The 17,981-nt window shown below is 43.4% G+C and overlaps 1 protein-coding gene across 1 annotated transcript in view; it reads right to left on the minus strand.

Moving 5' to 3' along the window:
* Nucleotides 1–16,458: 16,458 nt before the first annotated feature.
* Nucleotides 16,459–17,981, minus strand: part of LOC144672246 (pleckstrin homology domain-containing family O member 1-like) — a 33,456-nt gene continuing 31,933 nt past the window's right edge. Inside the window, exon 7 of the mRNA XM_078534084.1 lies at nt 16,459–16,674. The gene's annotated coding sequence lies outside the window, so the exon portion shown is untranslated. The remainder of the gene's footprint in view (nt 16,675–17,981) is intronic.

The following is a 17,981-nucleotide window of genomic DNA, read 5'->3' on the forward strand; positions in this document are numbered from 1 at the left end:
TCAACATCCTGGGGGGTTACCATTGACCAGAAACTGAACTGCGCCAGCCATATAAATACTGTGGCTACAAGAGCAGGTCAGAGGCTGGGAATCCTGTGGCGAATAACTCACCTCCTGACTCCCCAAAGCCTGTCCACCATCTACAAGGCACAAGTCAGGAGTGTGATGGAATACTCTCCACTTGCCTGGATAAGTGCAGCTCTAATGACACTCGAGAACCTCAATGCCATCCACGATAAAATAGCCTGCTTGATTGGTACCCCATCCACCACCTTCAACATTCACTCCCTCCACCACTGACACACAGGGGTAGCAGTGTGTACCATCTACAGGATGCACTGCAGCAACTCATCAAAACTCCTTCCAAACCTGAGACCTCTTCCACCTAGAAGGACAAGGGCAGCAGATGCACGGGAACACCAGTATCTGCAAGTTCCCCTCCAAGCCACACACCATCCTGACTTGGAAATATATCGCTGTTCCTTCACTGTCGCTGGGTCAAAATCCTGGAACTCCCTTCCTAATAGCACTGTGGGTGTACCTACACCACAGGGACTGCAGCGGTTCAAGATGGAAGCTCACCACCACCTTCACAAGGGCAACTAGGGATGGGTAATAAATGTTGACTCAGCCAGTGACACCCACATTCCATGAAATAATAAAAGTAAAGTGTATCAGAGTGAACTTTACACGGAGACATACAATACCTAATGGGAGCGAGGAAGTAAACTAGAACAATACTTTCTGGGAGACCGGGGCAAAAGACCAGTGGATGCAGGGTCAGAGTAGTCGGAACAGACACTGGGAAGGATTGCTTTTACACAAAGGATGCCATATAGTTAGAAGGGAAGGTGACTGGCAGCAGGGCACTGCACTCATTTAAGAAACAGTGAGATGCTGTAAAGGGAAAACACAAGCCCTGGAATTCTGCAAGGATGAATGAAGTGGGCTGAAGAACTAACCTTAAGACCTTGTGACTCTCTTACTCAAACTCATTGCTTCTTAAACTGAAAAGTATGGAATCCCTCTGTCCCTTGGTCTTCTCTCAAACTCTGAAACTCCTTCTGTCCCTTAGTCTTCCCTCAAACTCTGGAACGCCTTCTGTCCCTCAGCCTTCCCTCGAACTGTGGAATTCCTTCTGTCACTCGGTCTTCCCTTGAACTGTGGAATTCCCTCTGTCCCTCAGTCTTCCCTCAAGCTGTGGAGCTCCTTCTGTGCCTCAGTATTCGCTCAAACTATGAAACTCTCTCCTCCTTCAGTCTTCCATCTCCTGCAATCTACAGGTTCACTCAAACTCAAATTTGGCATCACCTAAAATGCTTGCTGATTTCCCTTTTATTGTTTTGCAATAGCACATTTCATGAACTAAGGACATCCCAAAGCACTTCGTGGCCAATGAAATCCTTTGTTTTGAAGTGTTATTGTGCTGCAATGTAGGAAAACATGGCAGTCAAATTAAGCACAACAAAGATCCCAAAATTGAAATGGCTTAATGACCAGATAACCTGTTTTAATCATATTGGTCGATAGATCAATATTGGCCAGGCCACTGGGAAGAACTCACCTGCTCTTCTTCAAATAGTGCTATTGGATCTTTAACATACACTCAAGAAGGCAAATGGATCCTTGGTTCATCTTATGTAAGAAACAGCATCTTCAATCTAAATAATGCGCTCAGATCTCTGCAGTGGAACTTGGAGTGAATCTACAGACCACAGATGACACAGGAAATAGATTTGTTCCTGCCCGAGTCAAACTAAATAGATGAAAAGAAAGCTTGTAAATAATGAAAAGCGGGAAACAATAAAAATCTGGAAATACTCAGATCCATCAATGTTTGGAAAAGATAAATAAACATTTCTATTGGGATCATAGAGCAGGATTGGTGTTGTTATTGAGGTCCCAGCTGGAACCCTGAACTATCACTCAAGTATAGGAATGTCAACAGGAGTAAAACACTGGAGTGAAAAATAACGTTTGAAAAAATGACAGATTGCAGACCTATTCAAACTTAGAGTTACATTTATTCGTAAGCCAGATATTGGCAGAATTGGTTAAAATATCTCATCTTTTTAAATAAAAGCTAGAGACCCTGAGCTAACAGGCCAGTGATAAGGACTGCCTGCTTTCCATTATCTTGTTTGCATTCTATCTTGGTTTGTGTTTATGTCTCAAAGCAAAAAACACTTCAAAACCTTCAGAAGAAACAAAACCCCACAAAATTCCAAGAAAATTCCAAACAAAATTCCTCGAAAAGCCAAGCCACTTAAAAGAAAACTCTAAAAAATTCATGTCTATTCAGCCAGAACACTTTCCATCACAGTCATTTCATACAACAAGTGTTGCTCTAAGGTGAGAACATCATTTAGTGTTTAACAAAGTAAACAATGTCAGTGCTGGAATGGAATGGATTTAGATACAGCATAAAGTTCCCTTCACATGGTCCCCATCAAACACTCCCAGGACAGGTACAGCACGGGGTTAGATACAGAGTAAAGCTCCCTCTACACTGTCCCCATCAAACACTCCCAGGGCAGGTACAGCACGGGGTTAGATACAGAGTAAAGCTCCCTCTACACCGTCCCCATCAAACACTCCCAGGACAGGTACAGCACGGGGTTAGAGACAGAGTAAAGCTCCCTCTACACTGTCCCCATCAAACACTCCCAGGACAGGTACAGCACAGGTTAGATACAGAGTAAAGCTCCCTCTACACTGTCCCCATCAAACACTCCCAGGACAGATACAGTACGGGGTTAGATACAGAGTTAAGCTCCAAGGACAGGTATAGCATGGGGTTAGAGAGTAAAGCTCCCTTCACATGGTCCCCATCAAACATTCGCAGGACAGGTACAGCACAGATTTAGATACAGAATAAATCTCCCTCTACACTGTCCCCATCAAACTCTCCCAGGACAGGTACAGCACGGGGTTAGATACAGAGTAAATCTCCCTCTACACTGTCCCCGTCAAACACTCCCAGGACAGGTACAGCACGGGGTTAGACACAGAGTAAATCTCCCTCTACACTTGTCCCCACCAAACACTCCCAGGATAGGTACAGCACAGGGTTAGATACAGAGTAAGTGTCCCTCTACACTGCTTCTGTTTAGGCAGTCACTAACTGGAGCTGAGTGTCTCTGCACAGCAATGCATCTGAATTTGATCGCGAAATCAAGTGGAGAACTCAGTCCTGGTTCTGTGGGTTGGTGCACCGAAGTTTGGTTAACATGCTGTGCTTTGCTGCAGGCATCCTGGACAGATTATAACAACAGAAGTGTGCAACAACGAACTTCAGTTCTGACTGAATGTTAAGGCAGCTTTGTTTCTTTTTTTACGGGAAAGAGGAGACTTTAATCCATAATAGTTCATATTTTACATATTCTGGTAAGTAGCAGGCAGATTGTGAAAGATTGAAGTGCTGAGAGACCAAGATAACATGAGCAAATTAGTAGTTAGAAGTCAGGGGATTTCTTTTCACACAAAGGATAACAGAGTAACCCTTCCCTGGATTGATGTTGAAATGCAATTGGGTTCAGATGGCAATTCACTGTCACTTTTGTCCACCCTCTTTACATTTTATCAATCCACGTGTAGATCAGGCAGTTATTAACCAATTTATAACACTTGGATCTCATCAGGAAAATATTCAAACCCACCAGATCCAACCCACATTCAGCAGGTTGTTCTCTACAGCAATGTCTTTACATGATTCATATTGTTTCTTGTTATGGACTATTGTGGTCAATGAATGCTGCTCACATGGCCTTTTTTCAATATCTTTTAACTATGAATCAGTTTGGAACAATATTTCAGAAACAATCCCATAAACACTGTTCATAACAGCTGCTGTTCCACCTGTGACTTCGGTGCCATTCACATCATCGTACATCGCTGCTGTGAATCCTTCTCTGTATTTGCCTGTCTACGTATCTTCTCTGTGAACAGACAATTCAGATAAAATTAACATTCATAAAAGTAATATAAAATTGAGCTAATATTCAAGGAGAGAAATGCATTTCTATCTCTAGATAAACCAGATATAATCAAAATTTTGAGATCCAATGGATCAAAATCCTACTTACTCACCCGCATTATACAGCGTCCCAACAGACCAGATCCCTATTCACTCCCATCATACAGAATCCCAACACACGGATTCCTATTCACTCCTATCATACAGAATTTCAGCGGACCAAATCTTTATTCACTCCCATCACTCAGCGTCCCAACAGACCAGATCCCTATTCACTCCCATCATACAGAATCCCAATGCACAGATCCCTATTCACTCCCATCATATAGAATTCCAGTAGACCAAATCCCTATTCACCCCCATCATACAGAATCCCAACACAGCAGATCCTTAGTGGTTAAAATCACGCAGAATCCCAATGCAATAAATCCTTACTCACCTCCATCATACAGAATCCCAACAGACCAGATTACTATTTACTCCAACCATTCAGTTTGCCAATGAGCCAGATCCCAATTTCCATTGTAGAGAATCAAAATGGACCAGATCCTTAATAATTCCCATTATCCAGAATCCCAATGAACAAGACCCTTATTCACTCCCATCTTATAGAATCCCAATGCACCAGATTCCTATTCACTGATACCATGCAGAATCCAAAAAGACCAGATCCCTATTCAATCCCATCATACAGAATCCCTATTCACTCCCAACATACAGAATCCCAAAAGACCAGATCTCTATTCACTCCCAACATACAGAATCCCAACAGGCCAGATCCCTATTCACACCCATCATACAGAATCACAATGGACCAGATCCATATTCACTCCCATCATATAGAATCCCAATTGACCATATCCCTGCTGAACCCCATAATATAGAATCACAATGGACCAGATTCCTATTCACCCGCATCACATAAAATCCCAATAGACTAGATCCCTATTCACTCCCAACATACAGAATCCCAACAGGCCAGATCCCTATTCACACCCATAACACAGAATCACAATGGACCAGATCCTTATTCAAACCCATCATACAGAATCACAATGGACCAGATCCCTATTCACACCCATAACACAGAATCACAATGGACCAGATCCTTATTCAAACCCATCATACAGAATCACAATGGACCAGATCCTTATTCAAACCCATCATACAGAATCACAATGGACCAGATCCTTATTCAAACCCATCATACAGAATCACAATGGACCAGATCCCTATTCAAATCCATAACACAGAATCACAATGGACCAGATCCCTATTCACACCCATAACACAGAATCACAATGGACCAGATCCCTATTCACACCCATAACACAGAATCACAATGGACCAGATCCCTATTCACACCCATAACACAGAATCACAATGGACCAGATCCCTATTCATTCCCATCATATAGAATCCCAACAACCTTGGTTCAAATATGGACAAAAGAGGTGAGGTGAGAGTGACTGCCCATGACATCAAGGCAGCATTTGACCGAGTGTGGCATCAAGGAGCCCTAGCAAAACTGGAGTCAATGGGAAACAGGGGGAAAACTCTCCACTGGTTGGAGTCATACCTAGCACAAAGGAAAATGGTTGTGGTTGTTAGAAGTCAATCATCTCACTCCAGGACATCACTGCAGGAGTTCCTCAGGGTAGTGTCCTCAGCCCAACCATCTTCAGCTGCTTCATCAATGACCTTCCTTCCATCATAAGGTTAGAAGTGGAGGTGTTCACTGATGATTGCACAATGTTTAGCACCATTCGTGACTCCTCAGGTACTGAAGCAGTCCATGTACAAATGTCTATATGACAGGGACAACAGGGATTTGGTCTGTATTTTTTATTCATTAATGGGATGTGGGCTTCGCTGGCTGGGCCAGCATTTATTGCCCATCCCTAGCTGCTCTTGAGAAAGTGGTGGTGAGCTGCCTTCTTGAACCACTGCAGTCCATGCGGTGTAGATCTTCCACGAACATTCACTTCCTCCACCACCGACGCACAGTAGCAGCAGTGTGTGTACCATCTACAAGATGCACTACAGGAATTCACCAAGGCTCCTTAGACAGCACCTTCCAAACCCACAATCACTACCATATAGAAGGACAAGGGCAGCAGATAGATGGGAACACCACCACCTGGAAGTTCTCCTCCAAGTCACACACCATCCTGACTTGGAAATATATCGGCCGTTCCTTCACTGTTGCTGGGTCAAAATCCTGGAATTCCCTCCCTACCAGCACTGTGGGTGTACCTACACCACATGGACTGCAGCGGTTCAAGAAGGCAGCTCACCACCACCTTCTCAAGGGCAACTTGAGATGGGAAATAAATGCTGGCCCAGCCAGCGAAACCCACATCCCATTAATGAATAAAAAGTACAGACCAGATCCCTGTTCACTCCGTCATATAGAATCCCAACAGACCAGATCCCTATTCACACCAGTCATACAGAATCACAACAGACAAGATCTCTATTCACTCCAATCATACAGAATATACCAACAGACCAGATTTAAATTCACTACCATCATACAGAATCCCAACAGACACAATCCCTGTTCGCCCCCATCATATGGAACCCCAATGGATCCGATCTCTATTCACTCTCATACAGAATCCCAGTGGACCAGATCCCTATTCACTCCCATTACAAGATACCAAGGGACCAGTTCCCTATTTACTCATCATATAGAATCCCAATGGACCAGATCCTTATCAATTTCCAACATACAGAATCCCAATGGGCCAGATCCCTTTTCACCCCATCATACAGTCTCAATGGACCAGATCCTTATTCACTCTCATCACTCAGAATTCCAATGGACCAGATCTCTATTCAGTTCCACCATACAGAATCCCAATGGGGCAGATCCTTATTAATTGCCATTATACAGAATAGCAATGGACCAGATCCCTATTTCTCCCATCTAAAGAATCCCAACGGACAAGATCCCATTCATTTCCATCAGATGGAACCTCATTCATGTTCATCATACCTAATCCAAATGCACAAGATCTCTTGCTATCTATTCCATCCTACAGGATCCCAATGGACCAGGTCCAAGTTCAGTCCCATCATACAGTATCCAAATGGACCAGATCCCTATTCACTGTCATCAAATACAATTCAGATGGAACAGATCCTTATTAATTCCCATAAAAATAACCCCAATGAACCAGATCCCTATTCACTCTTATCATATAGAATAACAATGGACCAGATCCTTATTAATTCCCATAAGTATAATCCCAATGGACAAGATTCTTATTATTTCCCAGCATACAGAATTCCAACAGACCAGATAGCCATTTATTCCCATCACAGAATCTCAACAGACTAGATCCCTATTGATTCCCATCACACCGAATCCCAAAAGACCAGATTCCTGTTTACTACCATCATACGGAATCCCAATTGACTAGATCCTTATTCGCTCCCATCATATAAAACCCCAACAGGCCAGATCCCTAGGTCACCCCCATCACTCAGAATTCTAACAGACCAGATCCCTATTCACCCCTATTATACAGAATCCCAATGGACCAGATCCCTTCCAAGTCACTCTTAACACACTGAATCACAGTTAAACAAGGTTAACTTGCATTGTGTAGAATCCCAGTGGACCAACCTGCTTCCTAAAAACCCCAATGATTGCATTCAGGAATTGCAATACACAAATTAACTAAGAACAACTTGCCCCCAGAGCACTAAGTCCCAATAAACATCAGTGGTTCAGGGACAAAAGAGAGAAATATTCCCAGTGTCAGGGACAAAATTAACTGTAATTAATTCAAATGTAGGTTGATTACATTAAGCTTATAATTAATTTGAATGTGGAGCAGCAAAGACTGCTAATGTCACATCATTTTGAGCATTCTGAGAAAAATATTTCAGCCCTGCAGCATGAAACAGTTCTTGATCATTTTCACCTGCTACCTCAGCATTTCCAGTCTTCACCAGACTCTCATACAGCTCCTTAATGGGATGCTTGCCTGGAGTGACAGCCCCATGAAGCCAGATCAGCAGCATCCGGTATCCATGCTCCTTATAGCTGTTATTTCCTGAATGCAAAATGCAGATCAGACAGAGGAAGCTTGAGTCGGACAACTCACATCAATGTGAACACAAATTTGAAAAATGATTTTCATCCATGTGCATCTTAACTCCTTCCCACTCAGGCCCAGGAATGCTCAAAAGCCATGATCACGCTTTATCTAATCTGTACTGTACACGCCCTGGGAGTGTTTGATGGGACAGTGTACAGGGAGATTTATTCTGGCAACAGTCTGAGATTAGGCCAGTCTGTTCGTAACCTTGGTGTTACATTTTGATCCTGAGTTGATCTTCCAACCTCATATACATTTCATCACTAAGACTGGCTATTTTCACCTCAACAACATTACCTGATTTTGTCACTGTCTCAGCTCATCTGCTGCTGAAACCCTCACCCATGCCATCGTTATCCCTAGTCTCAGCTATGCCAATACATTGCTGAATGGTTTCCCACATTCTATCCCCCATAAACTTGAGGTCATTCAAAAATCTGCTGCCTGTGTCTTAACTTGCAGCAAGTCCTGTTCCCCTATTAGCCCTGTGCTTGCTGACCTCCATTGGCTCCAGTCAGGCATCGTCTTGAATTTGAAATTCTCATCCTTGTTTTTGAATCACTCCAAGGCTTTGCCCCTTCCTATTTATGTTATATCCTCCAGCCTCACAGCCTGTGCCTCTTGAATTCTGGCCTCAGGTATAGCACGGGGTTAGATACAGAGTAAATCTCCTTCTACACTGTCCCCATCAAACACTCCCAGGACAGGTACAGCACGGAGTTAGATACAGAGTAAACCTCCTTCTACACTGTCCCCATCAAACACTCCCAGGACAGGTACAGCACGGGGTTAGATACAGAGTAAAGCTCCCTCTACACTGTCACCATCAAACACTCCCAGGACAGGTACAGCATGGGGTTAGGTACAGAGTAAAGCTCCCTCTACACTGTCCCCATCAAACACTCCCAGGACACTCTCCTACAACTAAGCCAATTTTGAATCCACCTTATCAAATTACCCTGTATCCCATGTGCCTTTGCCTTCTTTATAAGTCTCCCATGTGGGACCTTGTCAAAGGCTTTGCTGAAATCCATATAAACTACATCAACTGCACTACCCTCATCTACACACGTTGTCACCTTCTCAAAAAATTCAATCAAATTTGTTAGGCATGACTTCCCACTGACAAAGCCATGCTGACTATCCCTGATCAAACCTTGCCTCTCCAAGTGGAGATAGATTCTCTCCTTCAGAATTTTCTCCAATAGTTTCCCTACCACTGATGTGAGACTCACTGGACTGTAGTTCCCTGGCTTATCTCTACAACCCTTCTTAAATAGCGGAACCACATTAGCTGTTCTCCAGTCCTCTGGCGCTTCTCCCATGGCCAGAGAGGAATTAAAAATTTGGGTCAGAGCCCCTGCGATCTCCTCTCTTGCCTCCCTCAGCAGTCTGGGACACAAATCATCCGGAGCTGGAGATTTGTCCACTTTTAAGCCTGCCAACACCTCCAATACCTTGTCACTCCCTATATCAATTTGCTCAGGAACCTCGCAGTCTCTCTCCCCAAGTTTGATATCTTCATCCTCATTCTCTTGGGTGAAGACTGATGTGAAGTATTTGTTCAACACTCTACTGATGTCCTCTAGCTCCACCCATAGATTGCCCCCTTGGTCCCTAATGGGCCCTACTCTTTCCCTGGTTATCCTCTTCCCATTGATATACTTATAGAATATCTTGGGATTTTCCCTACTTTTACCAGCCAGAGCTTTCTCATATCCCCTCTTTGCTCTCCTAATTACTTTCTTAAGTTCCACCCTGCACTTACTGTGCTCCATTAATGCCTCCGCTGATTTGCTTCCCTTGTATCTGCTAAAAGCCTCAACAGATCCAAACAGATCAACACATAACACACTCTTCCCAACTCTATCCCATGTCACTGATATTGTATCTCAGCTGATGTTAATCCAGCTCCCTCGCACTGTCACTCAGTAACCCCTCTCCCCAGTGCCCTGTGTTCCTGACTATCTCTACTGATATTAATCCAGCTCTCTCATACTGTCACTCAGTAACTCCTCTCCCCCCCAGTGTCCCATGTTATTGACTGTATCGCTACTGATGTTAATCCATTCCCTCACACTGTCACTCAGTAACCCTTCTCTACTCATTTCCATTAATGTTAATCCAGCTCCCTCAGTCACTCAGTAACCACTCTCCCCAGCACCCTATGTTACTGACTGCAACTCTATTGATGTCAGTCCAATTTCCTCAAATTATTGGGCTCTGTAACTCATTTGGTCCACTCATAATTCATAGAAAGTAGGACCATCTAGTGCTGACAGACTGGTGCGACTGTTTAATATCTGAATTGGGAAATGCTGTTAAGAATTTACTTGTGAAAGTGGTTCCAATGCTGCTCCCATACTCACGCATCACCTCATGTAGTATATGCCACATGGAAATTACCCAGTTTGGGGAAGTGACCTTTGCTCCAGCATTGGCCAGGATCTGTAATAGTTTAAGATGGCCAAACCAGGCAGCAAGCAGGGCCGGTGTCATTCCAAATTACTAATAAAGAAAACGATTTTGCATGAAATACACAATATTTATTCAGGCTATAGAAGGACATGGTGTGATGATATATCGCAGATATTGCAAATCATTTGCGTCCTTGCTTTCTAACGCTGTCGATAGCTGCTCAGACGCAACACTATTGCAATAAGATGGAATGAGAGGAAACAGACACAGAGCTCAAGGGGAAAAAACACCTATTGAACAGTATGTGACTGCAGTAACACAACTTGCAGATTGATGTGAATTCGGACAGCTAAAGATGATTTGATTAAAGATCGAATACTCTTAGGCATACGAGACCCCTCAGTGAGAGAACGTCTACTGAAAGAGGAGAAATTCATGCCCAGGAAAGCAATAGACTCGAGTAGAAATGTGGAACTTGTAAAATATCAGTTACAGTACATGTATGGCATAGCAGACCAGGAGGTATATTATGCTCAGAGACATTCCAGGCTGAAAGAGCAGAGCAATTGCAGAAAAGGGGCTGGATGCAAATACTGCGGAGGACATCAGACAAAAGGAAAAGGATTGTCCAGTGTGGGAAAAGCAGCGTTTTAACTGCAAGAGGCAGAATCATTTCACACACAAGTGTTTGGCAAGAAAAAAGCAAAATAAGCCTACGCAGTGTCATGAAGCGACATTAATGTGTATAATGTTTTTAGAAATTATTTTTAAAATAGAATTCTAGTGGAGGTCTGTGTCTTGGTGTGTGTCTTAATTGGATTAAAGTCAGCTAGTCTGAGTGCTTTGATGTATAGTAGTTTTCAGATGTTAATTGGGTGAACAGTAAGGAGAACGGTAAGATAAAGTGTTCATTTGCATTTGCTGAATAAGCCATTCAAGACTGTGGGTAAAATCTTGCGCCAAGCTAAAAGAAGCCAAACAATGTGTTTATTTTTCATCTTACTAATAAGCTTGGTGCTATGAAAGGGGTTTTATTGTGAGAAGAGCTAAAGTTCAAAAGGCCTAGTGATACAATGGAAATTTACATTCAAAGGGAAAGCCAGGTGTATAAAGAAAGGAATTTGTATGTGTAAGGTGGAGTCTGCACCTCAAAATTACAAATTGCAAGAATGGATTATGACAGTTGTCTCAATTTCCCTCTGGGATTTGAACAACTCAGCCTTTACCATCGGCTGTGGTCATAATACACAGATGGCCACTGGAGGGATGTCAGCAGAAGAATCTCATGAAGAAGCATACACAATATAACAGGTTGGTTCCATCAAGTCTATGGGTGAGAAATGATTTGTGAATGTTAAGAGTGATGACTGCAGAAAGAGAGTAGCAAGTGAACAAGTGTCAGATAGACCCTGGTGCATCATCAACATAATGACTTTCATAGACCTATGTGAAGTAGGTCAACATGGTGATCCAAAGCACTCGAAAGTGAGGTTGAGGCTATATGATGGCATGATACTCATACTGAGAGAACAAATTAGTCTGAGAGCCCATTGCAATGGCAAGATGGAAGATTTAGAGTTCCAGATCAGAGATGGGATCCAACAGCCACTCATCTCAGCTGGAGCAAGTCTAAAGCTTGGGCTGGTATCCCTAAATGTGCCAACGGATTCAACATGCGGCAGCAGCTCGACATAATCTGGAAGTCAGCAACTGAGCAGAGACATTGAATCTGACAGGCAAGCGCCTTGCTTAAATCAAGCGAACTGCCCAACATGATGCAACTCTCCAAGGGCTATAAGAAGCAGTGATAAAGGGATGGCCTGAGAACATCAAGGACACACCTGTGGTCACAAGAGCATATGGGCCATACCGAGCTGAATTGACAGCCCAAGATGGCATCTTGTGCAAGGAAATAGAGTCATCATTGCTAAGGAAATGAGAGGAGAGATACTGCAGCGCATTCATGCAAGCCATCAAGGAATTGAATCGAGCCTGAGGAAGGCAAGAGAGGTGCTCTATTTGCCAAACATGAGCAATGAAATTAAAGACCACGTCAGCCAGTGCAGTGCTTGTAACGAGCACCAGGCTAAACAAGCTAGAGAGCCATTGATGCCACATGACATCCCAGACAACCATGGATGAAGCTGGGATCAGACTTCTTCACTATAGCAGGAACTGATTAAATTGTCACTGTAGACTACTATTCTGACTACTAGGAGTAAGGGCAGCTGACTTCTTCGACAACAGGAGAAATAGTAAAATGCCTGAAAGAACACTTCATTCGTTACAGCATTCCAGACATTGTGATGAGTGACAATGGCCCTCAGTTCACAAGTGAAGAATTCAGCCACTTCACAAAGGATTTTGAAATTCAACACTAGGCATCATGTCTGCTCTTCTCCGCCGATGCTGCCAGACCTGCTGAGTTTTTCCAGGTATTTCTGTTTCTGTTTTTGTTTTGGATTTCCAGCATCCGCAGTTCTTTGCTTTTATTTATGTCTGCACTATCCCCAGTGGAACAGAAAGGCTGAGGCAACAGTGAAAATTGCCAAAGGAATCACCAAGGAACCGAGCAGATCTAGCACAGATGTACACAAGACAATCCTCGAGTGGAAAAACACACCGACCAATGGCATAAAAAGTAGTCCAGTCCGAAGACTAATGTCTCGCTGCACCAAAACTACTCTTCCAATAGCAAAAAAGCTACTGCAGCCAGAAGTAGTAACATGCGTGAGTGAAAAAAAATCACAGTGAAACAACAGAAAGTCAAATTTTAGTTTGACAAGACTGCCAAACCATTGCCAGAGCTGAGCACTGAAGAGCCAGTCAGGGTTCAAACCTTCAACACTCTCAACAGGAGTCAGCCCATGTGGAAACTTGGGACAAGTATAGAGGAATCGTCACCTCAATTGTACACGGTGGAAACGAATGACCAGATGTACCGGTGTAATCACAGGCATACGCGCACAACTAGCAAAGTTGGAAGTTGTTCCTTCACAGAAATCAGCCGATCAGGGAGAAATGACCTCACCAACCATACGGAGCAGAGAACTACCAGCAATCACAGAGGTCCATGGGTCCCCAACAATGGAAATGGAATAACAACAGTTAACACGGCAACAAGCACTATAACATTCTCTGGACAAGAACATCACCCAGACGAATAACCAATGACAACACACAAGTGTACCACTTAAGAGACTTGCATGAATTAAAGACTATGCAACGCAGATGCAGAGACTGACAAATAGAACGAATAGTTGTTAATGCATGAGAACAGTGTGTATATAGTGGGTAACTTACAGTAACACTTGATCATGCATACAAATTTGTCTTTTGTTCATTAGGATAAGGGAGATTTTTGGGTCTTTTCTTCGTTATGAAAAGGGGATGTTTGGGTTTTGAAATGCAATGGTACTACATGTCCTATCTGGCTTGCTGTAGTCATGTGACCTCTGCCATAAGGCAGTTTCTCTGTAAGTAGACATCTTAGATCAGTTCAGTAAAGACAAACAATGAGAAAGCACTGCAGTCTTTGAACTTGAAACAGTGTCTCTCTTCACAGATGCTCCCTGACCGGATGAGTATTTCCAGTATTTTCTGCTTTTATTTTATAGTGAAAAAACAGGGGTTGTATTCCCTGGAATTTACAATGTTCAGCGGTGATTTGATCAATAGTTTTCAAGATATTAAGGAAAACATAGAGGGTCGATTGGGAGAAAATATTTAATCTCATTGGGGTGTCAAAGACTAAGGGGTATAGTCAAAAATTAGAGCATTCTTTTCAGGAGGGTAATTAAGAAACACTTCAGTTAAAGGTTGATTAAAGTTTGGAATTCTCTTCTGAAAACATCAATTAATGCTAGACCAATTGTTAATTTTAAATCTGGGATCGACAGTTTTGTTCTTCAAAGGTGTTAAGGGATTTGGGGCGACAGGTGGAGTTAGGTCACAGATCAGCCACAATCCCATTGAATCATAAAACAGGATCAATGGGCTAAATGGCCTTCTCCTGCTCCTATCTTATGTTTACAGCATAAAACTAGCTGTAAATCACCAAGTAACTTGGACAAGATCATGTGGGTCAAAGATGCAATGTTGATTAACTATCTACACCAGATCCCCCAACACACGCACTTTGTCCTCAATGTTGACATTTGCATTGAATTCCAGTAAAAGCTTCATTGCATTTTCATTTCCTCCAGCAACTGCCCAGTGCAGTGCTGTGCGGTTAACCTAGATCAACACAAGAGAGAATAACTTACACAGGAGAATCTTTACAAGGTCAGGAGATGCAATAAACATTTGTTTCTCAATGATCAATCTCACCATATCCCTAAATCACACCAAATGATGATATCACTCAACCTTACCTATACGTCATGTCCCTTAACTTCACCTACTCAGCAGGCTCTTCAAATACACCTAACTATATGCCTCAAACCCATCAACACATAGTATCCCTCAATCGCACCCACTAACACATAGTATACCTCAATCACACCCACTAACACATAGTATCCCTCAATCGCACCCACCAACACATAGTATCCCTCAATCGCACCCACCAACACATAGTATCCCTCAATTGCACCCACTAACACATAGTATCCCTCAATCGCACCTACCAACACATAGTATCCCTCAATCACACCCACCAACACATAGTATCCCTCAATCGCACCCATCAACACATAGTATCTCTCAATCACACCCACTAACACATAGTATCCCTCAATCACACCCACTAACACATAGTATCCCTCAATCGCACCCATCAACACATAGTATCTCTCAATCACACCCACTAACACATAGTATCCCTCAATCACACCCAATAACACATAGTATCCCTCAATTGCACCCACCAACACATAGTATCCCTCAATTGCACCTACCAACACATAGTATCCCTCAATCACACCCACCAACACATAGTATCCCTCAATTGCACCCATCAACACATAGTATCTCTCAATCACACCCACTAACACATAGTATCCCTCAATCGCACCCACCAACACATAGTATCCCTCAATCACACCTACCAACACATAGTATCCCTCAATCACACCCACCAACACATAGTATCTCTCAATCGCACCCACCAACACATAGTATCCCTCAATCGCACCCACCAACACACAGTATCCCTCAATCGCACCCACCAACACATAGTATCCCTCAATCTCAACTTGCCGCTCTAACCTCACTAACCAATCCATGTTCACACCATAGGATTACGTGGGATATGCGGCACAGATACTGGCCATTTAGCCCAACCAGTCCAATGTCGACATTCATGTTCGACTTGAGCCTCCTCCCCTCTTTCTTCATCTAAATCTATCATTGTAACCCTTTATTCCCTTCTCCCTCAAATGATTGTCTATACCCTTTAATGCATCTATTGTATTCACTTCAACCAATCTTACCAACGCACCTTCAGCAGATGCCTCAGCCCCATCGAACCACCTTCTCACCTTATCCATCAACTCAACTGTCACCAAATCTATCAATTCCTCCTTCTCTCCCTACACCTCTGCAGAAACCCCCTGACACCAGTTCCATCTTTGTTTTGGGGCCTTGACTGAAATCTTATGAAGCAATCTGCTCCCCTTTGGGTGAAAAGTTATTTCCTGACTTCCCTGCTAACTCAGAACACCAGCACTTTTGACATGTGTCCTCTGGAATTGGCAACATTTGCTTGAACCAATTTTGGTTCAAGTTTCTTTTGTAATCTTGAAATTTGCAGTGTAGTCTTCTCTGTTTCACAAGTACAAAACCAATACAAGATGATGGGCAAAGTACACACCCAAAATAAAATTCTGGCAATGAGCCATTGGCAGCCTGAGCTAAGAGTACTGGAGTTTAGCAATGTTTACTATTATTGTCTTCAATTTGTTTCTGCCAGTTCTTGCATGATTGTTGATTACTGTTCTTTTTGATTTTTTTAAAAATTGAATCGGTAAGCTTTATATACTGCCATTGAAGCTATTACCTTTCTGGCTCTGTGTGGCTCAGGACCAAATCATGGAGGAAATTTCAAGATAAGTTAGTTACTCACAATATTCTTTGCATTGACGTTCACTTTGTTGCAAATCAGCCGCCTGATCATTGCTGTGTCATTTCTCTTGGCTGCTTCCCGGAGCACCTTTTCTGTTTGCAATACTGGGGAGTGGATTAACTGCATCAGCACAGCAGGTACAGCATGTATTAGATACAGAGTAAAGCCCCCTCTACACTGTTCCCATCAAACACTCCCGGGAGAGGTACAGCACGGGGTTAGATACAGACTAAAGCTCCCTCTACACTGTCCCCATCTAACACTCCCAGGACAGGTACAGCACGGGTTTAGATACAGAGTAAAGCTCCCTCTACACTGTACCCATCAAACACTCCCAGGACAGGTACAGCACGGGGTTAGATACAGAGTAAAGCTCCCTCTACACTGTCCCCATCAAACACTCCCAGGACAGGTACAGCATGGGGTTAGATACAGAGTAAAGCTCCCTCTACACTGTCCCCATCAAACACTCCCAGGACAGGTACAGCACGGGGTTAGATACAGAGCAAAGCTCCCTCTACACTGTCCCCATCAAACACTCCCAGGACAGGTACAGCACGGGGTTAGATACAGAGCAAAGCTCCCTCTACACCGTCCCCATCAAACACTCCCAGGACAGGTACAGCACGGGGTTAGATACAGAGTAAAGCTCCCTCTACACCGTCCCCATCAAACACTCCCAGGACAGGTACAGCACGGGGTTAGATACAGAGTAAAGCTCCCTCTACACTGTCCCCATCAAACACTCCCAGGACAGGTACAGCACGGGGTTAGATACAGAGCAAAGCTCCCTCTACACTGTCCCCATCAAACACTCCCAGGGCAGGTACAGCACGGGGTTAGATACAGAGCAAAGCTCCCTCTACACTGTCCCCATCAAACACTCCCAGGACAGGTACAGCACGGGGTTAGATACAGAGTAAAGCTCCCTCTACACTGTCCCCATCAAACATTCCCAGGACAGGTACAGCACGGGGTTAGATACAGAGTAAAGCGTCTCTACACAAATCTCACATTTTGTGTCAATGAATGCCACAAGAAAGATAATTTTATAACAAGTCAGATATGTCTTGCGAGGACATTTCATTCCGTACTGATGATGCGATAGCTCAAACTGCAGCTTCTTTTAATAAGCTAATGTGAAGTAGCTCTTTGAAGGCCACTCCGACTCAAACTGGGACACAAGTCACTGTGCCATGTACACCGGGCAGCTTTAAACTCAGGGTTCAAACTGAGAAACAAGCAGCTCTCAGTCACATCACTAAATCCTGGAACTAACTTCAGACTTTTAAAAGTGAAGGAATTTGCTCACAGCTCTCATCCTCAGCCATTGGTTTTTCATACGTGACCTGATATTCACAGGACATCCAGTTCCACAACTTGTACGGAGTCAGCTGAATAAACAGCTCTG

Source organism: Cetorhinus maximus, chromosome 36, assembly GCF_964194155.1.
Source record: "Cetorhinus maximus chromosome 36, sCetMax3.hap1.1, whole genome shotgun sequence".
Taxonomy (NCBI): domain Eukaryota; kingdom Metazoa; phylum Chordata; class Chondrichthyes; order Lamniformes; family Cetorhinidae; genus Cetorhinus; species Cetorhinus maximus.